The sequence below is a fragment of the Carettochelys insculpta genome, chromosome 1, assembly GCF_033958435.1.
Source record: "Carettochelys insculpta isolate YL-2023 chromosome 1, ASM3395843v1, whole genome shotgun sequence".
Classification (NCBI taxonomy): domain Eukaryota; kingdom Metazoa; phylum Chordata; order Testudines; family Carettochelyidae; genus Carettochelys; species Carettochelys insculpta.
The window spans coordinates 40312400-40336009 of NC_134137.1; the positions used below are offsets into that span (position 1 = coordinate 40312400).

The following is a 23610-nucleotide window of genomic DNA, read 5'->3' on the forward strand; positions in this document are numbered from 1 at the left end:
ATGCATTTTCCCATCTTCATTAGTGCAAAATAAGTGACAAAAATGCAATGCCAAGTTAATTAGTGATACAATTGTTCTGTAAAAAATGTCTTTGTTCTTTTACTGTCTTATTTGATGTCTGCTTTTGTACCTCCAGTTTTGAATGACTAAATCTACTTGGCTATGTCTACACTAGAAGCATCTACCTACAGCAGTTACTGTTGATGGAGAAATCTCAATGGACCCTCTGTCAACAGATTGCTGCTGTACACACCTTGCTCTGTCAACAGAGAACTGCCAAACTGCAATGCTCTCTGGTGCCAGCAAACAGAATGGCAGCTCTGCAAACAGGGCTGCCTGGCAACCAGAAGTCCTCTCTGTCGACGGACGTGTCTACACTGCACTTCTGTCAACAGTTCTCTCCAGTGTAGACACAGCCCTTGAGTCACATTTTTAAAAACAAATAATTATTTTTTAAGATAATGCATAAATATTGAAAAACCGCATTTAAAATATGGCATTTTACTTTAACAGTTTTTGAGCCCTTTCATTATGAACACAGTAAACCCTCAAAATGTGTGATTTCCAGTTGCACTTAACTTGCATTAATACGAGTTAAGCACAGCTCAGAATCCTGTTCCCCCAGCCCTGGCTCAACACCCCAGCCCTGCACAGCCCAAGTTCAACTTCCCCCCTCCCAGGTTCCCCCCGACCCCAGTTCAACCCCTGCCCCTCCTCCCCGCCCCTGTCCGGCTCACCAACCCTGCATGCAGCTCCGGCTCAACCCCCGCCAATTCAAACCTCCCATGGCCCCAACCCACTGCCAGGCTTAGCACTCCCCAGCTGTTTCCCCTACAATCCCAGGGGCAAGCGGAGCTACCAGTGCTCTTGCTGTTTCCCCAGCTGCAGAATGTGCATTCTGCCAGGGAAAAAAGGATGCCTCCCCTCCCCCCGACTTACATGAAATTTGAGTTATGTGAGGGTGCGTGGGAATGCAACCCTTGCACAACTGGAAGGACTACTGTACAACTGGATTGCAAAGTTATCTGGAAAAAGGCTATTTCTTTGGATATGTTTTCATACTACCTCATACAGTGAGGATTCTGGGCACAACTGTAATTATGTATATATAAATAACAATTATTGCTGATAGAACTATAAACTTTTAACCAAACTCTCTGTCACAGGACATTTTGTACAGAAATATTTCATGTATCTTGCTAGTTGTCACAGGCTCATACTAACCTTTTTGGTCATAAAAATGAATGAATACACTTAGAAGACTCTTTGCTAAAAATTGACTCATTCATTTAAATTACCATGGAGAGAGAATTTGAATAGTGAATATTAACATTATTTTCAAATAGAGGTAAAACCTAAAAGAAAAGTGTTATCAAATAATTACAGCCCCTTTTTCCTTGACAGAATGTGTTCTTAAATTAAGAAACTGAGAGGTTTTTATGTGTTCATTCAATGATATACACGTCAAGATGCCATCATTAGCAGTTTGCTAAATGTAAGAACTGACTCACTTTTATAGAGCATTTTCCACTAATAAATAGAATACATCTACTGTACTGTGTTAAACTAAGCAGGAATCTCTTCTTATACTGCCATGAATGTCTTTATTGGAGTCACAACCTCACAGCTCAAATGATGAGACAGGACATGGGTCTAATTCATCCCTGAGGTAAGCCATCTGAAATCATGGGACAAAATTGGAACTGTAACTCAGATGATTGCACCCAAAGTTCATACTCACAAAACACTTCAGACATAAAGTGCTCCCCCAGTGTTACTTGTTTTGTTATCTAATTCATCGATAACATCATCCAAACATACCCTGTATTGATGTGATCATCAATTATTATGTTGCATGTATATGGTATAATAGAAAATTCATTACTTACTCACTTTTAGTACTAGGCCAAAGGCAGAAATATATTGAACAATCCAAATGTGTTAGTCTATCAATACTAGTCTTACACACCCAATATTTGTGTAATTTGATATTTGTTGGTGCTGGACATTGGGCCAGAACTCGCTGGTTTTTTTAACCTTTTCAGAAGAATTATTTCTATACTTTTAGTGCAGTTAGCAGTGTCCTGTAATAATATATTGAAAACCTTTTTCTTTGATGGATTGATCATGTGGTCTCCAGAAGGGAAGCTCAGAGTCACAGTGCAACTGCTCAGTGCTGAGTGTCAACACATATACAAAGAGGTTTTTGATCCTTCAGGCATGCATAGAAATGCTAAGAGAAAGCAGTGTCAGGCTCTCATAGCTGCTGTGTGTTGGATGGTGTTTTGTTCCTGCCAGATCAGTAAAATGAAATAAGCTGAGAGGTAGAGTACAGTAGGTTGGTGTGCCAGGTAGTGTGTTGTGTCTAGCAAATGTCAAAAGACATTGAGCAGCAGCTGAGAAAGATAGTGTGCTAGTAACCATGGACCATGTCAGTTTCAGTGGCTGGAGCACATGGCTGAAAGGTTTTTTTAAATATAGCTCTTGGAGCACAGATCTTTGACAACCCTGCCCAGCTTGGTATCATCTGCAAGCTTAATAAGCACACTCTCTATACCACTATCTAAATCATTGAGAACCAGTCCCAAAACAGACTCATGCAGAACCCCACTTCTTATACCCTTCCAGCATGCCTGTGAACCATTAATAGCTACTTTCTAAGAATGGTTATCCAGCCAGTTATGCACCCACCATATAGTAGCTCCATCTAAGTTGTGTTTGCCTAGTCTATTGATAAGAAGATCATGTGAGACTGTATCAAATGACTTATCCACAATGACTTATCTCTCTTATCCACAAGACTTGTTATTCTGTCAAAGAAAGCTATCAGATTGGTCTGGCATGATTTATTCTTCACAAATCCATGCTGGCTGTTACCTATTACCTTGTTTTCTTCCAGATGTTTGCAGATGAATTGCTTAATTACTTAATTCCATTATTTGTCCTAGAACAGAAGTTAAATTGACTGATCTGTAGTTTCCTGGGTTGTTTTTTTTTTTCCATTTTTATAGATGGGCACTATATTTGCCCTTTTCCAGTTTTCTGGAATCAATCCCAACTTCCAAGACTTTCAAAGATGGTAGCTAAAGTTTCCGATACCTCCTCTATCATCTCTTTAAGTATTCTAGGATGCATTTCATCAGGCCCTGGTTACTTGCAGACATCTAATTTTTTTAAGTAATTTTTAACTTGTTCTGTTTTTTTTTTAATTTTATCCTCTAAATCTACCTGCTTCCCACTAGCATTCACCATGGCTACATCTACACTAGCACACTACGTCGAAGTAGCCTATTTCAAAGTAAGGACATCGAAATAGGCTACTTCGACGTGTATTGTCTACACATCCTCCAGGGCTGGTGCCGTCGACGTTCCATGTCAAAGTAGCGATGAGGAACACTGAAAGAAGCCGCCCTGGAAGGAAATGTGGAGCGTCCACACACACAAGTGCTCCCCGTTGAAATAAGGGGCCAGCAAAGCCCCAAGCCGCTCCCTTAAAGGGCCCCTTCCAGACACACTCAGCCTGCACAGCACGAGAACCACAGAGCCGACAACCAGTTGCAGACCCTGTGCATGCAGCGTGGACCCCCAGCTGTGGCAGCAGCAGTCAGAAGACCCTGGCTAAGGGCTGCTGCACGCGGTGACCATAGAGCCCCTCAGGGGCTGGACAGACTGTCTCTCAACCCCTCAGCTGATGGCCTCCATGGAGGACCCCGCTATTTCAACGTAGGAGGACGTGGATTGTCTACACACGCCCTACTTCGATGTTGAATGTCGAAGTAAGGCACTATTCCCATCTTCAGATGGGATTAGTGATTTCGACGTCTCACCACCTAAAGTCAATTTCAATGTCGAAATAGCACACGGCGCATGTAGACACAATGCATGCTATTTCGACGTTGTGCTTGCTACTTCATAGTAGCTGGCTAGTGTAGACGCATCCCATGTAAGGTATTTCTCCATCAGACTTCTTGGTGAAGACCGAAACAAAGACGTCATTAAGCACCTCTGCCATTTCCAAGTTTCATGATATTGTTTCTCCCTCCTCACTGAGTAGCAGACCTATCCTATCCTTGGTCTTCCTCTTGTTTTTAATGTATTTCTAGAATGTCGTCTTGTTACCCTTTATGTCTCTAGCTAGTTTGAGCTTGTTTTGTGCCTTCGCCTTTCTAATCTTGCCCCTGAATATACATATTGTTTACTTATGTTTGTCCTTTGTAATTTCTCCTAATTTCCAATTTTTATGGCTCCTTTTTGACTGTGAGATCATGCGAGCACTCCTGGCTAAGCCAGGGTGGTCATTTACCATACTTTTCATCCTTCCTACGCATCAAAATAGCTGGCTTTTGGACCTACAATAATGACCCTTTGAAAAACTGTCACCTCTTTTCTGTTGTTTTTCCTCTGAGTCTTGCTTCCCATGGGACCTTGCCTCCCAGCTCTCTGAGTTTACCAAAATCTGCCTTCCTGAAATTCATTGTCTCTATTTTGCTGTTCTCCCTTTCACCATTTCTTAGAATCATTAACTCTATGATTTCATGGTCACATTCTCCTAAGCTATCTTCCACTTTCAAATTCTCAACCAGTTCCTCCCTGCCTGCTTCCCCCCACTAGCTTTGTATACCTTCTGAAATAAAAAAAATTGTCATCCATGCAGTCCAAGAATTTTCTGGATTTGTGACTTGCTGTGTTATTTTCCCAGCATATGTCTGGATAGTTGAAGTTCCCCATCACCACCAAATGTTGAGCTTTGGATGATTTTGTTAGTTGCTTAGAAAAAGCCTCATCCACTTCTTCTACCAGGGTAAGTGGTCTGTAGTAGACCCCCTAGCATGACATCTCCCTTGTTTTTTACCCCTTTTAACCAAACCCAGGGACTTTCAATATGTCTGTCTCCTGCATCCATCTCCACCTTAGTCCAGGTGTGCACATTTTTAATATATACGGCAACACCTCCTCTCTGCCTATCCTTCCTGAGTAAACAGTACCCTTATATATCAATATTTCAATTGTCTGTATTATCCCACCAAGTCTCTGTGATACTGATTATGTCATAGTTATATTTATTTATTAAGATTTTAAGTTCTTCCTGCTTATTATGCATACTTTTTGCATTTGTGTGTAGTCATTTAAGATATTGATTTGCTTTTGCCTCCCAGTTCTGCCTAGTCCTTCTTTTTTCTCTGCTATCATAGCCCATGAACCCACCCAATTCCAACCCAGCTCCCAGGTTTCCAGGTTTTTTACTTATCTCTGGGCTTTGGTCACCTGTTCCCATCCAACCTAGTATAAAGCCTTCCTCACTAGGATAACTAGTCTTGGTTCAAATACAGTCTTCCCATTCCTCAAAAGGTGAACCTCATCTCCATTTAGCAGTCCTTGGAATAGCATCTCATGATCAAGGAAGCCAAAGCGCCTCTGGCAACACCATCCTTACAGCCAATCATTCACCTCCAGGATGCACCTGTTTCTGCCTGGGCCCCTACCTTTGAGAGGAAGGATTGAGGAGAACACCACCTGCGCCCCCAACTCCTTCACCCATACTCCCAGAACCTTTAGTCATGCTTGATCTGCTCCAGGTTATACCTTGCAATATCGTTAGTGCCCACATGGATGAGCAGCATGGGGTAGCAGTCATCATTCCGGATCATCCCCAACAACAGCTTCATAATGTCTTGGCTATGGGCTCCTTGCGGGAAGCTTACCTCCCACAAGGGCATATCAGGGTGACAGATAGCTGCCTCTGTCCCATTCAGAAGAGAGTCTCCGACCACCACTGCCCTACATCTCCTCCTCATAGTGGTGGCCGTAGACTTCCCACCCTTGGGGGTACAAGGGTTCTCTGCTTCTGCTGTAGGGGGTGATTCCGTATTTCCTGTATCTCTTATATCCAGAATGGCTTAACAGTTTCCCAGTACCACGGTGGGAGGGGTTGGGAGCAGGAGTGGAGAACTGCCTGCTGCCAGAAGAGACCAGCTGCCACTGTCCCCCCGAGGCATCTCCTCCACTGCTGGGGGAAGGACAGCTATCTTAACCTCAACCATCTCCACATGAACACTGTCCAAGAATTGCTTGTGGACACAGATACTCCTTAGCCTAGCCACTTCCTCCTGCAGCTTTCCCACCTGCTTCCTGAGAGATTCCATCAGAAGACACCTTCCACCTGGGATGGTCCCCCCAGCCTGGACTTCAGTAAGTGCGAATTGCAAGTCAGTCCCTGCAAAATCACACCACAGTCTCGGTGGAGGCATCCCTGGTCAGGAGGTCAGTCAGGCTATAGGCACAGGTGGAAGAGACAGGAACAGTGTTGGCACAGGTGTTTCAGCTCTTCCTACACATAGTGGAATCCCCTCTATCACGCTCCCTCTATCAAACTTCCTCTTAAAACCCCCCTGTCTGCAGCCCCCTGTTCACTTCACACCACTGGTTGCTCTACCTTTGGCTTTTTAAAGCCTGCAAACCTAGGTCAGGCCTTCCCCTTCATTATACACAGAGGGGAAGGCTGATCCTGAGGCTGGCCATGGGCAATCAAGGGAAAAAAAGGATCTCTTCCTCCCAGACACACTATCCCAACTGCCACAGTAACTGAGACTGAAATCTTCTGCAATCAGAATTCAAAAATTCAAAATTTTAACAGTCAAGCAAACACAATCTCACCAAATGCTAATATGCTCACCAGACAGCCTCCTTAAAGGTGAGATCTCTTTCTCTCCCTCTTAAAAACAAGAAGTCCTGTGGCGCCTTATAGACTAACAGATATTTTGGAGCATAAGCTTTCATGGGCAAAGACCCGCTTCATCAGATCTCATCTCATGCCCACGAAAGCTTATGCTGCAAAATATCTGTTAGTCTGTAAGGTGCCACAGGACTTCTTGTTCTTGAAGGTACAGACTAACACAGCTACCTCTCTGATACTTGCCTCCCTGTTAAAACTCCCCTGTCTGGAGCCCCCTGTCCACATACCCATTTCATGCCCTGTTCTTTGAGGGCTATTCTAACTGGCACCACCAACAGCCCATACATCAACTGGAAACATTTGGAGCACTGCAGCATAGTGCATGCCAGTACCTGCATTCCCCCAGCACACCTCCTTCATTAGGGCCTGCTGGAGGAGGGCGTGGGGCGGGGGGCTAATATGCCAGCTGTAGGAATAGAGGGCAAATTAGAGAGGCAAGATGGGTTAGTTTATGTCTTTTACTGTGGCAGCTTCTGTTGTTCTACGTCTACACGAGAGGCTTTTCCTGGCACAACAGGGTTTTTGTCAGGAAAAAATGCAGGGCGTCCACATGAAAAATGGGTTTTGTTGACAGTTTATTAACAAAACCTGGCTCATCCGCTGGCAGCATTAGACCTCTTCCCATTCAGCTATAATGCTTCTCTCAACAGTGTTCTGGTGACAAAACAGCTGTGTAGCCACTCCGAGGCTCTTTCATTGACACGCAGGTCTTCCAGTTCACCAGTCAGCCCTGTTTGCAGAGCTTACAGTCATCTATTTTGTTGAGAGAAGGCTGGGCAATCCTGCCACTTTCTGTCAACAGAGCAGATTGCTCTTTTAATCTGCTTTTATGTGTAGACACATTCTGGTGACAGAAGTTTTGCCAGGAAATCCCTCCCAAAAATGACTTCTGTTGACAGAGGCTTCTTGTGTAGGTGTAGTCTTGGCGAAAAAGATACACTTTCAAGATTACACTGAGCTTTTTGAGGGATTCATAGTAGGGCTGGTGGAACTCCTTGCCAGAGAATGCTGTGAAGACCAGGACTTTAACAGTGTTCAGAAAAGAACTAGATAAATTCATGGAGGTTAGGTGCATCAATGACCATTAGCCAGGATGAGTAGGAATGGTGTCCCTAGCCTCTGCTTCTCAGAAGCTGAAAATGAATGACAGGAGAGGGATCGCTTTGGTGACCTGTTCTGTTCACTCCCTCTGGGGCATCAGACATTGGCCTTTGTTGGAAGACAGGATACTGGGTTAGATGGACCTTTGGTCTGACTCCATATGGCCATTCTTACGTCCTTAATCTGACAGACATGGGGAATTCCCAGTCGGGGATAATATCCACTTACTTTGTGCCTCCCACAAATAATCTGCCCTGAATTATTGCTTGAGGCCCATGTAATCTTGATGGAATAACATTTACCTGTTGGTGTTAAGCATACTAGAAAATTCAAATGTACTCATTTCTCTTGAGAAAAATAGTCAGTTGATGTAATTTATAGTGGTTAAGATATTCTTTCATACAATTATTTCTCATCCCTCTCTCCTAAAAGGGCAAAGGCAGCCAGAGCCAATGGAAAAATGAAAAATATCATTAAGAAACAATTTTTCACAACAATGTTTGAGCAACAATTATATGGAATGTTGTTCCTGCCACAAGTTGTTGGTTGATGGGGAAGAACATGGATCATTCAATCAGAAGTTAAATGGCATCATAGCAAATGATAAATTATTGGCTAAAAGAAATTATGATCAGACAGATTTTATTCTGTTACACTAGTGGAAATTTTCTACTACAGTCCATCCTGTTTTCTTTTAATTGTGCCCAAATTGTACTGAATTAGAATGTCTTATATTCTGTAAGCATTATAAAGGGCTTTTACCAATGTTAAGTATCCATTCACTCTTACCTATTTGAATCTATTTCTAGCCAGTTCTCAGGTCCCCTGTCCACGTGGGATAAAGAAGTTGCCTGAAAGCTCAGCCCTGCCATTTCACTGTGCTCATGTCAGGAAAAGAGAGTCTAGCATGCTACACAGGGACCTCAGAGCTGAGCAAGGATGAAGCTAAGGGAACTGATGCTGAGTGTTCTGTGGTAGTTTTCTTCTCCCCTCCTTTGGGTCGAGGGAAGGCATGTCACCTTGACAGTTATTGGATTTTTTTAAATAAATCATTTCCATTTCTAGAAGGTTTGATATACTTCCTCTGGTTTACTTCTCTAGTACTGTGGTGTATATAGTTAGTGTGGAGAGAGGTAGCAGCACTTGAGGGAAGACCAGTTGTGGAAACAAAAATGGAGGAAGTACACCAAACCTAGCAATGGCAATTATTTCTGGGGAAAAAAACATAATAAATATTATAATAAGAGTAGTGTGGCTCATGAGGGAATAGACAGGAGAGAGAAAGCTATGTGGGGTGGGAGAAAATTGGAAAGGCAATTTGGAAGGTTACAAAGTGGGGATGAAGTGGAAGAGATAGAAGATGTCAGGGGATACAAGGGCATGGCAGAGAAAAGTGAACAGCAATGGGAAGTAGAAGGAAAACCATTCCTGTGTTATGTCTATGTTTTGTGTGTAAAGATCACAATACAATAAAACAGCATTTTTGCTGTGTCACCTTTGGATCAGTTACTGATTGCTAATGGAGTATTTTCGAAACATTTAAAAATGAGATAAGTTAACCTTAACAGAGTCAAGATCAACTATCTGTCGGTATCAGGAATACTACTACTACTACTACTACTACCACTACTACTTAATCCTTGTACTCTGCACAGAGCATAGATCATCTATAAGTCTCTCCCACTTCACCCTGTCTTGGGCCAAAACTTCTAGCTGGCTCCAGAAGTACCCCAGTTGGTGTCCTTCAGTCTCAGTAGACTTTCTCCACATTATCCAAGGTCTTCCTCTTTTGCATTTTCCTTCCGGATTCCATGTGAAAGCTTGATGGACTACACTAGATGATGGTTTTCTGAGAGTGTGGCCTAGCCAGCCCCACTTTCTTCTCTTGATATCAATGTCAATTGGTTCTCATCCTGCTCTGTTCCAAAACTCCTCATTTGTGATGAAGTCTTGCCATTTGATATGAAGGATGTACCTCAGGCATCTGTTTATGAATGTCTGTAGCTTGTGATTTGAAGACATTTTAGTACACATACAAGTGCACACTCTCAACATCTGTGTTGAAGATCCACAGTTTCATCTTCACAGATATTATTTGTGAACTCCATATGGGACGGAGAGTCTTGAATGCAGCTGTTGCGTTCCCTATCCTGGCACTGATATCCTTATCTGTTCCTCCATCTATGCCCATAGTACTCCCCAAGTAGGTGAACTGCTCCACATCTTCCCGGTCATCCCCTCCCAAGGTCATGGTGGTGTTGTGAACTGATTGATCATCATTGTTTTGGTCTTTCCCTTGTTAATCCTCAGTCCAGTCACTGAGGCAGTTGTGTTTACTGTTGTGAGCTTTTCTTTCATGCTTTCATGTTGATGTGAAAGGAGGGTAATATCATTAGAAAAATCAATGTCCTCTAGCTGTTTGAAAAGTGTCCACTGAATGCCTCATTGATGGTCATCTGGGCTACGTCTACACGTGCAGCCAACATCGAAATAGTCTATTTCGATGAATAACGTCTACACGTCCTCCAGGGCCGGCAACGTCGATGTTCAACTTCGACGTTGCTCAGCCCAACATCGAAATAGGCGCAGCGAGGGAACCTCTACACGTCAAAGTAGCACACATCGAAATAGGGATGCCAGGCACAGCTGCAGACAGGGTCACAGGGCGGACTCAACAGCCAGCCGCTCCCTTAAAGGGCCCCTCCCAGACACAGTTGCGCTAAACAACACAAGATACACAGAGCTGACAACTGGTTGCAGACCCTGTGCCTGCAGCATAGATCCCCAGCTGCCGCAGAAGCAGCCAGAAGCCCTGGGCTAAAGGCTGCTGCCCACGGTGACCATAGAGCCCCGTAGGGGCTGGAGAGAGAGCATCTCTCAACCCCCCAGCTGATGGCCGCCATGGAGGAGCCAGCAATTTCGACGTTGCGGGACGCGGATCGTCTACATGGTCCCTACTTCGACGTTGAACGTCGAAGTAGGGCGCTATTCCTATCTCCTCATGAGGTTAGCGACTTCGACGTCTCGCCGCCTAACGTCGAAGTTAACTTCGAAATAGCGCCCGACGCATGTAGATGCGACGGGCGCTATTTCGAAGTTGGTGCCGCTACTTCGAAGTAGCGTGCACGTGTAGACGCAGCTCTGTTGTCCTGTTCATAATCCAGTCCATTGTGATCAAGAACAGGAAGGGTGACAATAGGCACCCTTGTCACACTCCCGAACAGGATGCTGAAGGATTCTGTCAAGACACCATTGTGAATAACTTGGCATGTCAAGGGTTCATGTATTGAACAAATCAAGTTAATAATTTTGGATGGGATGCCCTGGTGTTGCAGCAGTTTCCACAAAGTGTCTCTATCAATACTGTCAAAGGCATCAGAGTTTCTGGAGGCTATGTACAGGGGCAAGTTCCACTCAATCGACTGTTCTGTGATCACTCTGAGAGTTGCTGTTTGGTCAGTACAGGATCTCTTGCTTTGGAAGCCAGCCTGTTCTTCCCTGAGCTGTCTATCAATTTCTATCTTCATTCTCTCCAAAGTTTTTCTGGAATAGACGGTAATGTGATGCCCTTCCAGTTCTTGCATTCCTTAAAGTGTCTGGTCCAGATAACATCCCCGCAGAAGCAATCAAGGTAGGTAGTGAGACATCAGTCAACGTGGTGTATAATCTAGTTGGGAAAATTTGGGACACTGAAGAGATCTCACAAGACGGTAAACATGACTGCCTTTTCAAGCTTCCAAAGAAAGGCAAGCTGAAGGAATGCGTGAACTGGAGGGGTATCATGTTACTGTCTGTTCCAGGAAAAGTGTTCATCAGGAATAGCTCAGTGAAAAATATGCCCCACGTCATACTGTTATCTCCATCTTGGTCTGCATTCATTCACACTAATCCCAGTTTTCAATGTCTGTATTCTTCTCCTGTTGTCTTTGCCTTCAACTGTTTTGTATTCTTCCCGTTAGGCAGCTTTTCATATCTCCTCTTAATGTCAGTTCCTACAGCTGAAAGTTAATATAGGACAATTAAATACATTCACTGCACCAAAGCCTTGCACATGAGTTTAAGATTACTTTGAATATAGCTTGCCTCACTGGGACATAATAAATTAGTCTAATCATATGGCAAGTACTTACTTCCTCCTGTGCTTGTTCCTGCTAGGAACTGAAATTGTCTCGGTAATTGTATGCAAATCCCTTCACCAGAGTAATCACAAGAATATTATGTGCTTCAACCCCTTTACTGTAAAAAAACCCCACAAAAGTTACCTTTCCTAACCTCACTTCCAAATCACCTTAAAGGAGCTGGACAGACTTTGGTGTGTTGAATATACCAAACCAATGTTTGGGTTAGTATTATGTTGCATGTTCTTTTAGCACTGTTTTTATCATATAAAGCATCCGATGACCCTATTATTCATAAGATCCAAAATGCAAAACAACTACACAGAGGTACTGTTGATTTAAAAGGTGAATAACCACTTCTGATATCCTATCTAAACCTAGGATTCCATATCTTGATTATTTCTTCTTTAACCTTTCGAAATTACATGTTTAGAATTGCAGGTGAAGAGAGTTCTAAGAAATAAATATGTGTAAAATGAAATTGGCAATTTGCTGTACATTGTGGTAAATCCTTTACAAATCCAACCAAAAGCATCATAGAGCTTCATCGATGCAATATTCAGTGAATATATTGTTACATTCTTACCTAAAATAATTACCTTACTCTATGGCTAGTAGGTGTTAGATATTTATGTGGTTTACTCACATATATAAATTGGTTGCCTTTGCTCACATTGAAAGATTCTGTAAATAATGATCAAAAGAGAAAATTTCATAAATATTCATCTCGGAAGTTTCGTTCTTTATTTTTTAGCAGGGAAAGTAGTTCAAATATTCATGTTCTTTATTTCCTTGTCACAACCTCTCCTTAAAATTTTTATGAAACAAGCTTGGAACCCTAACAGTTCCCATTCCATCAATATTCTTCTTTGTACCCTAAAAAGTTTCACAGTCTATTTGCTTTCTCTCTAGCAGAGAACTGTGGGAGTCAGATCACTTCACTAATTTAGGTGCAAGTCCTACACTTTTTTGATATGTGCATTACGTTGCTTAGGTGAGAATTTGCATTGATGTCCCATAGAATGTTTGTGCTAACAATTTTAGGCAGAAGTACGAGTCATTTGCGGTGTTAGGGCTTTGTTTTCCTGTTCACTGGTGTGTTGCACTGCTAATAGACCATAGCTATAACTCCCTGGATATATTTCTTAAGCAGGACAAAATAATTTAGTAATTTTTTAATGATAGAATAAAACCTCAGAACTATCTAAATAAATTGCTAGACTATTTTGAGTAATTGTATGGTTGTTTATGTAGACTTTCAAAAAGATCAAAACTAGGGTAATTATTTTTCAAGATATAAATATTAATTATCCAAAAGATGATATTCATAGATTTTAAGATTTTATGAGCTACAGCATATTTTTCAAATAGATATCTGAACTTAATTTCAATATTTCAGGTGATGGAGAATCTATGAAATCTTTGGCAACTGATGGTTAACTATCACTTCCTTTCTACAGTTTTACACTTACTCACAGTTAGAATTTTTCCAGCTCAGTCATCTGCCATTGGACCTTGTTAAAGCCTTGTCTGTGAGCCTTGAAATATCGAATTTCTTCTCCTTGTGTAGGTACCTATAGATTATCATTAAGATATTTCTTAAGTTTTTTCTTCAGTAAGTTTGAGTTAGTGCTTCAGATTTCTAATTATCAGGCAGGTTTTCCCATGCTTAAAATTTTCTGTTGACCAGTTTTTAAAATGTCAAAAAGTGGACCCAGCAACCAATGAGGGGTCTCATCAACATCTCATAATATTTACCTCTCAAATTCCTGATGTCTGGTAAGCATCACGTTGACCCTGTTAGTTATATCATCACATTGGGGCTCTGTCTACATGAGCCCCTTCCTTTCGAAAGGAGCATGTTAATGAGTGGGTTCGAACTATGCTAATGAGGCACTGCAATGAATATGTAGCACCTCATCAGCACAATGGCAGCTGCGATGATTCAGAAGTGTGGCTTTTTGAATCATGCTCCACCTGTGGAGATGGGACCTTCCAAAAGGACCCCCCTCAGTTTTTCAAAGCCCTTCTTCCTAGCTGGTGTTAGGAAGAAGGGCTTTTGAAAACTCGGGGGGGGTCCTTTCAGAAGGTCCCATCTCCACAGGCAGTGCGCGATTCGAAAGCCACACTTTTGAATCGCTGTGGTCACCATTTTGCTAGTGAGGCGCTACATATTCATTGCAGTGCCTCATTAGCATCTTTCGAACCCACTCATTAACATGCCCCTTTCGAAAGGAAGGGGCTCGTGTAGACCCAGTGTGGAAGTTCACATCTATGAATGTGAGATGAATAGTGAGTGGCAAAATTTGCTGAAAATGCTCAGTGAATCTGGAATTCTGTCCTTCTCAACCTATTCACTCACATGGTGTTTAGGGAGACATGATTGTTTAACACCTATTTTTGTTGCTTGTTTGTAAACTACATAACTTTGTCTTGATAGTAACTGGATTCAATGTTAGTTTTTAGTTTTACTATAGAGTGAAATATTTGAACTTGTGCAGGTACTTGTTATAATGGCTTGTCCCTGACTCCTGTTCTTCCTTTAAAATGATGGAATATTGTAGCCTTTGCAGGATACTCAAATTCTAAGACAGGATTCCACTAAGAGGGAGAAGAGCTGTTGCCCTGCGAGATCTGGGATTATTCTGTGTCACAAGACTTGAGTGTAAACCACTGTCAGATATCTTTGAAGACTGGATGGGCTTTCCCATGTTTCATATCTTAGTCAAGACATGACTGTATTGTGACCATAGTGTTCAGTTCTTTTTATTCTCTTTTTCAAGGAGCTATTGCAAGGTTTGTTTGTTTTTTTTAAATCAGATATTGAGTAGCCTCCCAGTTGTGTCACTCTGGGCATGCCCAATAACCTGATTGACTGGCCTAGTGGCCTGAGTCACAGTCAATATATATTAGCCTCTATTCTAAAGGCAATGCGGACTAATGATCTGACTCAATAAATCTCAGCTCTGAGTCACAGGGCAGTGTGGCCCACTGGCCAGAGTCATTAGGTATCGGCTCCAAGTCTCAAGGAAGTGTGGCCCACTGGCTGGAGTCAATATATCTCAGTCCTGAGACACAGGGCAGTATTGCCCACTAGCCAGAGTCAATATATCTCAGCCCCTAATTGCAGGGCAGTGCCAGTACCCCAGGACAGGAAGGAGGCTTCCTGTCTAGGGCCTATCAGTGGCAGAGTAGCCTACCACTGGGTCAGTGGGAAATCCCATAAAAAATACTAGGTTAGGATATGTCTACACTTAACAGAGCATTGATACTGTGGAGAATGATCTCCCAGGGTTCAATTTAGCATTTCTAGTACAAACGCACAAAATCAAACACTGAGGGCAACTCTGTCAACCGCAGTATTCTTCTCAGTTTCTCCGATCAATATCCTGCTGTAGGATCAGTGGAGAAAGACTACCTAAGGTATGTCGAACCCAGCAAACTATTATCATAGCTGGGAGATGCGTATCTTAGGTCTGCTTTCTCTCCTAGTGTGGACTTGACCTTACTTGGGTGGGAGGTACCATTCATATACTCTTTCTGTATCACTTCCTGCTGGGTCTCTTAAAGGTAAGGTGTCCCCAGTGAGCCTGAGCTTCTCCGGTGTCGGCTGTACGCTACCTAGGGCATCTGCAAGGGTCTGAATATCTGTCTGGACATCATCTTGTCTGGTTACCATGGTCCAGGTTCTAGGATGATCTGCAGCAGTGGCTGGCACAGCATATCTTTCCTCATTAACAGTTCACCAGACTGAGCAGGGCTACTCCCGTTTATACTGTGGTAGTTGGAGCATGCCAAGCAGTGTCGTACACAGGTGCTTCCACAGCTAAAAGCACTAGCTTAACCACTTCCACCCCGTCACATGAAGGAATATTATTCTGTTGAAAAAGTTGTTTTTGGCTGTGTAATTGAATACTGTATCATAGTGTATATACTCACAAGCACATGGAATTAAAGTTTTGGGGATCACCTTAAATTGGTATTTTACTAATTTGAGTGACTGATTTTATATCCTTAAGATTGTTCTTGTATTATAATTTCTTGCATTTTCTAGAAATTACACAGGTAACTGTAAGCACAGAAAATGATTAAGCTTGCCTGTTTTAAATAAGACCCTGGTTTTTAATAACTTTCTGGAACTTAGGAGGCAAGAGCCCTATGGTCAAGAGCTGTAACCAATACATAATGTTGATCCATTCCCAGAGCACAGTCCTCCCTGTTCATTGAATGAGGCAGGTGCCTGTGGAAGGGGGAAGATGTGATCATGTGACAAAGGCGCTATCATAATGTATATACCCACATAAGGGGTCTGAATGACGACTACACAGGCAACCCTAGTTCTAGAATGTCTCAACTTTTAAGTGTTTGACTTTCTTTTTGGATGTTATTTATACAATGTTATAAGCACAATTACTCCTCTGTTGTAGCGGTCATAAGAGAATTAAAGAGATTGTCTCCAGAATTAACACAAGAATTCCACAAAATTAAGACACGGCCATAATTGTAACATAGTGGGGCAGTAGGAATCTCCAGCAAAACCATTATTCGAAACACTAAGTACATAAATGCGGTGCTCTTCACATTTACCTTAAAAGTGTATTCTGCCAATTTACTCTCCATGTCTCCTAGTTGTAGAAGAAAGGAAGGTACTTTGATCGTATAGTTTCTGTTAGAAGGCAAAACTTACTGAAGTGGGGAAAAATAATGACATTGGAGAGGTGAAAATCAAGAGCATGTGGAAGACAATTAGAGTTCCTTCAACAGAAGGTCTATTGACTGGATCTTCTCAAGTGTTGCCTAACCTATATCACTTCGAAGTTTGATAACTCACCTTCACAATACATTTCCCGTGAATGTTATGCAGCCTTGGAAGTGTACAAAGAGGAGAGAAGTGCTTGCTGCAGAGCAGCTGCAGTACAAGTAGGAACTGACATTGTCTGAATCTTTGATCATTAATTCTAGCTGCAGAATAGTCTAAGCCAGAGTTTGAACAAGTTCACTGAAGGGCTTGTAAGGGAACAGCCTATTAGGAGCTGTAGTGTTACTCAAACTCCCTTTTTTATCAGTTGTGGCTGCACTATATTGATAGCATTTTTCTTGTTGCTGTAAGTTCTCCCTGAGAACAGTATGTACACCTCAGGTGCTTGAAAATAACTCCACAAATCCCATCTAACAATGGAAAAGCTGAACAGAGTTTGGCTGTGGACAAGTGAAGCTCATTGTGTAACAGGACACTGACAAGTGTTGCTCCATAATCTTAAAAAGAGACTGCCACCAGCAAGGAAGGAATTAAAGGTGGCACTGAGGCATCGTTTGCAACTGAAGCCAAATTTCTTGCACATTTGGAAGTGTTTGCTCAGACCTTTATGGGGTCTCCCTTCCTTTGAACAGCACTTCGAGATCTACTGACGAAAAGTGCTATATAACAGCTGAGTACTGGTATTTAACATTTATTATTAGAGTGAAACACCAAGTTCACATGATGAACTGGATCTAGGATTGTTAACTTTCTATTGACACAAAACCAAACACCCTCGCTTTGCCCCAGCTCACACCTTTCCTGAGGCCCCTCCACACATTACATTCCCCCTTTCTCCATGTCTCACTCTCCTGCACCCTCTCTCACTTTCACTGAGCTTGGCCAGGTGTTTGGGTTATGAGACGTGAGGACTTGAAATAGGGGTGTGGGCTCTGGGGCGGGGCTGGGTATAGCGGGTTCAGGGTAAAAGAAAGGACTCTGGGATGGGGCAGGTAGTTAGGGTGCAGGGGGCGTGAGGTATTCTCTGGGAGTGCAGGCTCTGGAGTGGCTGGGGATGAAGAGTTTGAAATTCTGGAGAGGGATCCAGGCTGGGGGATGGGGCTGAGGTATTTGGAATGTGGGAGGGGCTGAGAGGGGAGGCAGGGGATTAGAATGTGGGAGCAGCATTGGCTCTGAGGTTCAGGAGAGGGCTTTGAGTTTGGGGGGGGATCAGGGAAGGGGCTAGGGATGCAGGAGGGTGAGGACTCTGGACTGGTGTGTGGGCCCTGGGGTGGTGCCAGGGTTGAAGGGGTTTGGGGGAGGAAGGGGACTGGAGATATTGGGGGGCACTCAGGGCTGATGTGGAGTTTGGGGGCCAGGATTATCTTGGTCATCTCCCAGTCAGTGGTACTAAGGCAGAATGCCTGCCTGTCCTAGCTCCATGTTGTACCCTGAACGTATCCCGTAGGTCCAGCTCCTAGGCAGGACAGGACAGATAGCAGGCTCCACAGTGCATGCCAGTCTCACCTACGAGCATCACTCTCCCCAGCTCCCATTGACCAAGAACCAACCAATGGGAGTGCAGAGCCCAGGCTCAGAGTGGGGGCAAAGTGCAGAGCCCCATAGCTGCTCATCTAGGAGCTGGACCGGCTGTCTGCTTCCAGGACACAGCACAGTGCTACAGAACACATAGGGACTAGCCTGCCTTGGCTCTGCAGAACCAGTGACAGGACTCTTAATGGTCCAGTCAGTGGTGCTGATCAGAGCTTCCAGGTCCCCTTTTTGACTGGGTATTTTGGCCAAAAACCAGACACCTGGTAGTCCTAGCTGGATATAGAATTTCAGGGTGATTAGTTCCTTGATTTTGGTTTGGACACAACTTAGAACAGTGTGTAAAAGTAATTTCATGATTTAAAGAAGGAATAACTTCACTCACAAGGGCCATTGCAGCAGAATCTGCTTCTCTTGTAGTCCATCTTCACCTGCTGAATGTGGTCAGATAACCTACAAAGTTAGGTGGAACATTTAGAGTATCCCTGGGTATACTGCTGTGAGATAAGTTATTGGAATTGTAATTATAACAGATAATTGATTACTGGAACATTATTTTAAAAATCCTTCTATAACAATATGCAATCTAACAGAATGATGGGAAAGGTAAATACTTTAGTGATCTCTGATTTATTCAGACATCATCCATCAGAGTTAGACATCAGATTTTATTTTATGTTTAAATGTTAAGAAATAAAATTAGGGAAGTGGGAGACATTTATTTTTATGGAAGTAAATATACTCCCATAAGAAACAATCTTTAAGCATTGTTCTGTTCAACACATGGTGCCACAAATATGCACGATGTTTCAAAGGACAAATGAGACTCGGGGCCTCCCTGGGAAAGGTTACAGATCTGTGGGCTCGACCCCCTACTGTAAGATCTGTGCAGATGGGCATGCCAGCCCACACAGGTCCTGCATTGCTCATTGTGCTTTCAGTTGAGAGCACAGTCCACTGGCATGGATCAAGGAAATTACAATTAAATGTGATGCAAGACCTTGTAGGACTACTTTGTATTTGTATATACGGAACTGGGTAATTAAAGATAGGATGCCACTATGTGGTGTACAAGAATAGATAACTTCACAAAAAACAAGCAGTACCATAGCACCTTACAGACTAACAATTTTATTTCTTAGGTAATGAGTTTTTGTGGGTAAGACCCATTTCGTCAGATCTGGAGCAGATAATCAGAATCCAGGGTTTATATAACAGAGAAGTGGGAGGAAGTAGGAGAAAAGAGCAGGGGAGTCACCTGTCATTAATAGAACCTGTGGAAGAAGTACATTAAGTGGGATAGGTGCAATTTCTGTGAATTTCAAAGGTGGGGAAATTGCCTTTGTAATGCGTAAGATAATTGAGATCTCTGTTGAGCCCCAGGTTAAATGTGTCAAACTTGCAAATGAATTCCAACTTAGATGTCTCCTTCTGTAATCTCGTGGTAAAAGCCTTTTGTAGGAGAGTGACTACTTTCAGATCCTTTATTATATGTCCTGGGAGGTTAAAGTGTTCCCCTATAGATGTATGTGTATTTCAATTCCTGATGTCAGATTTATGTCCATTCATCCTTTGGTGCAGTGACTGTCCAGTTTGTACATGGCAGAGGGGCATTGCTGGCAAATGATGGCATATGTCATATTAGTAGACGTGCAGATGTTTGAGCCCCTGATGATGTGGCTGATGTGGTTAGGTCCAGTGATGGTGTTTCTAATACAGATGCGTGGACAGAGCTGGAAACAAGGTTTGTTGCAGGGATAGGTTCCTGGGTTAAGTATCGGAGGGGTAGCCGTGTTAGTCTGGATCTGTAACAGCAACGAAGGGTCCTGTGGCACCTTATAGACTAACAGAAAAGTTTTGAGCATGAGCTTTCATGAGCACAGACTCACTTCATCAGATGCTGGTCTTGGAAATCTGCAGGGCCAGGTATAAATAAGCCAGAGCAAGGGTGGGGATAACAAGGTTAGCTCAGTCAGCAAGGGTGAGGCTTACTACCAGCAGTTGATCTGGAGATGTGAACACCAAGGGAGGGGAAGCTGCTTCTGTATTTAGCCAGCCATTCGCAGTCTTTGTTTAAGCCAGAGCTGAGGGCATCGAATTTGCAGATGAATTGTAGCTCAGAAATTTCTCTTTGGAGTCTGGTCCTGAAATTTCTTTGCTGTAGGATAGCTGCTTTTAAGTCTGCTACTGTGTGGCCTGGGAGATTGAAGTGCTCTCCTACGGGTTTTTGTATATTGCCATTTCTGATGTCTGATTTGTGTGTGTTTATTCTTTTACGTAGAGACTGTCCAGTTTGTCCGATGTATATAGCAGAGGGGCATTGTTGGCACGTGATGGCATAAATTATATTGGTAGATGTGCAGCTGAATGAACCCACGATGGTGTGGCTGATCTGGTTAGGTCCTGTAATGGTGTTGCTGGTGTAGATATGTGGGCAGAGCTGGCAACGAGGTTTGTTGCATGGATGGGTCCCTGAGTTAGAGTGACTGTGGTCCGGTGTATAGTTGCTGGTTAGGATTTGCTTCAGGTTGGCAGGTTGTCTGTGGGCAAGGACTGGTCTGCCTCCCAAGGCCTGTGAAAGTGGGGGATCATTGTCCAGGATGGGGTGTAAATCCCTGATGATGCGCTGTAGAGGTTTTAGCTGAGGACTGTAGGTGATGGCTAGTGGTGTTCTGTTGGTTTCTCTCTTGGGCTTGTGCTGTAGTAAGAGGCTTCATGGCACACGTCTGGCTATGTTGATCTGTTTTTTCACTTCCTCAGGTGGGAGCTAAGGAAGCGCTGTTCCAGGTCAGCCATGGAAATATTGGCATATTGAGGGCCCATGTGGGTACCCATAGCTGTGCCGCTGATTTGAAGGTATATGTTGTCGCCAAATCTGAAATAGTTGTGTGCGAGGATAAAGTTACAGAGCTCAGCTCTGCCCACATATTGACACCAGCAACACCATTACAGGACCTAACCAGGTCAGCCACACCATTGTGGGTTCATTCAGCTGCACATCTACCAATATAATTTATGCCATCATATGCCGACAATGCTCCTCTGCTATATACATCGGACAAACTGGACAGTCTCTACGTAAAAGAATAAACGCACACAAATCAGACATCAGAAATGGCAATATACAAAAACCCATAGGAGAGCACTTCAATCTCCCAGGCCACACAGTAACAGACTTAAAAGTAGCTATCCTACAGCAAAGAAATTTCAGGACCAGACTCCAAAGAGAAATTTCTGAGCTACAATTCATCTGCAAATTTGATGCCCTCAGCTCTGGCTTAAACAAAGACTGCGAATGGCTGGCTAAATACAGAAGCAGCTTCCCCTGCCTTGGTGTTCACACCTCCAGATCAACTGCTGGTAGTAAGCCTCACCCTTGCTGACTGAGCTAACCTTGTTATCCCCACCCTTGCTCTGGCTTATTTATACCTGGCCCTGCAGATTTCCAAGACCAGCATCTGATGAAGTGAGTCTGTGCTCACGAAAGCTCATGCTCAAAACTTTTCTGTTAGTCTATAAGGTGCCACAGGACCCTTCGTTGCTGTTCCTGGGTTAGTGTTTCTGTGGTATGGTGTGTGGCTGCTAGCAAGTATTATCTTGAGGTGGGGTGACTGTTTGTGCAAAGAACAGTCCTGTCACCTAAGGCCTGTGAGAGTGCGGGATCATGTTCCAGTATAGTTCTTGGATTTTGTAGGACCAATAAAACTTGTTGGACGCTGCAAATGGATTCCTCTGGTGGCTTGTTAGGTCAACAACAACTTCATGTCAGTAGGGAGGGGAGGTTTTCTGCTTTAATTCTTAATTATGGCTGCCCAGAGCCACTCTATCACTTCACAGCAATGGCTGTATTTAGGAAAAGGTGCAAGAGAAGGATGGATAAGTGTGACCAAACCAACAAATTTAAGTGAGTGCATCCATTTGTTACATTTGAATCCAGATCATTTCACCTTTTCAGTAATTGATGTGAAAGCCTTTACCTTTATAGTTTTTGTTCTCCTGAATGTGTGAACTTAGGGGTGAATGAGCTGCAAGCACAGGAAAGTGAAGAGCAGGATAAATGTGTTGATGCTGAAATACAATTAAGGGCTGGGGAGAGGAGAGAAGAAGAGCATAAAGTATGACAACAGGAAGGAAGAAGACAAACTTAGATGGCTTGTATGAAATGAATTGACACCATTTGAACTGAATCAAATGGTGAGATAATCAAACAGTGGTAGTGGAAACACAAACAGACAGTCAGGGGTAAGTGTAGAAGTGCCCAGTGCCACGAGAATTGTGTAGTACATGTGTGGAGTCTAAAGGCCTCAGGAGGATGAAGGGTGTTGATTAAGTTGTCTGGAACATGGCAGCAGTGAGGGGATACTGCTGATTATGTTACCTGAAGACTGTTAATGTAGCTGAATGTGTGGGAGCTGTTGGGACACCAGGTATCCCAGCTGAGGTCTGCTGAGGACAGAGAAGGTTGCTGACTGGCTTACTGCCCTTTTCTGCAGCTAGTTCACATACAAGCAGAGAGGCTAGAAGGGCTACAATAAAAATATAGACACATCACTGGAATAATAATAGCTGGCACTTATCTTCAAAACATACTGCAACCATTAATTAATATTCAGAGCACCACTGTGGGCAAATAGTTTTATTATCCACATGTTGCAGATAGAAGACATGAGCAGAGAGGTTAAGACCAATAATTTCAAACAGACATTACTGTTGACAGATGCTTTCAGTGCAGACGTAGTCTAAATGTTTTCTGGAATAGTGCCAGGATCAGTAGTCTACCTGAAAAACTGGTAGGGAGCTCTTCTTATTTGTATTGCAGCTATATCCAAGTATCCCAAAACCCTGTGTATTGCCATTGATCAGACTGAACACGATGTTCCCTACAGAGCACTTCAGTCTGCTCTCTACATATTGCATGTGTTACAAATGATCTGTGTATTATAGTGACTTATGAGGACAGAATCTTTTCCTTCAAGGCTTTTGTGGAGGGATGAGCTGGGACTTGCACAAATACTTGTATTTATTTTATTTTTCAGTGTTTCTGGATATTTATAGATCAGGATGGGATTTGAAGTCATTTTTATTTTATTTTATTTTATCGGCTAGGTACCTAGAAATATTTTGAGATGCCTGAGTTAATAAATAGTGAGAGAACTGTATCAATGTTGAAGTACAAAGCATTATTATAAGATCCTGATAGACTCTTGATACTGTATGTCTACGGCCTGGGAATCTGAGGGCTGCTTTGTTCAGCCTAAACATGTGGGCTTTAAAGCCTTCAGAGTCTATTCTCTCTCCTAGACCAATATTTACAGAGATGCTTTTGTCCAATTACGTGAGGCAGAGCCAAAAAGGCTCATGGACGTGTG

At 43.0% G+C, this 23610-nt stretch overlaps 1 protein-coding gene across 3 annotated transcripts in view; it reads left to right on the top strand.

Moving 5' to 3' along the window:
- The window catches only part of GRIA4 (glutamate ionotropic receptor AMPA type subunit 4), a 316531-nt gene that overhangs the window by 153202 nt on the left and 139719 nt on the right, over positions 1 to 23610 (top strand). The gene's annotated exons all lie outside the window — the stretch shown is intronic.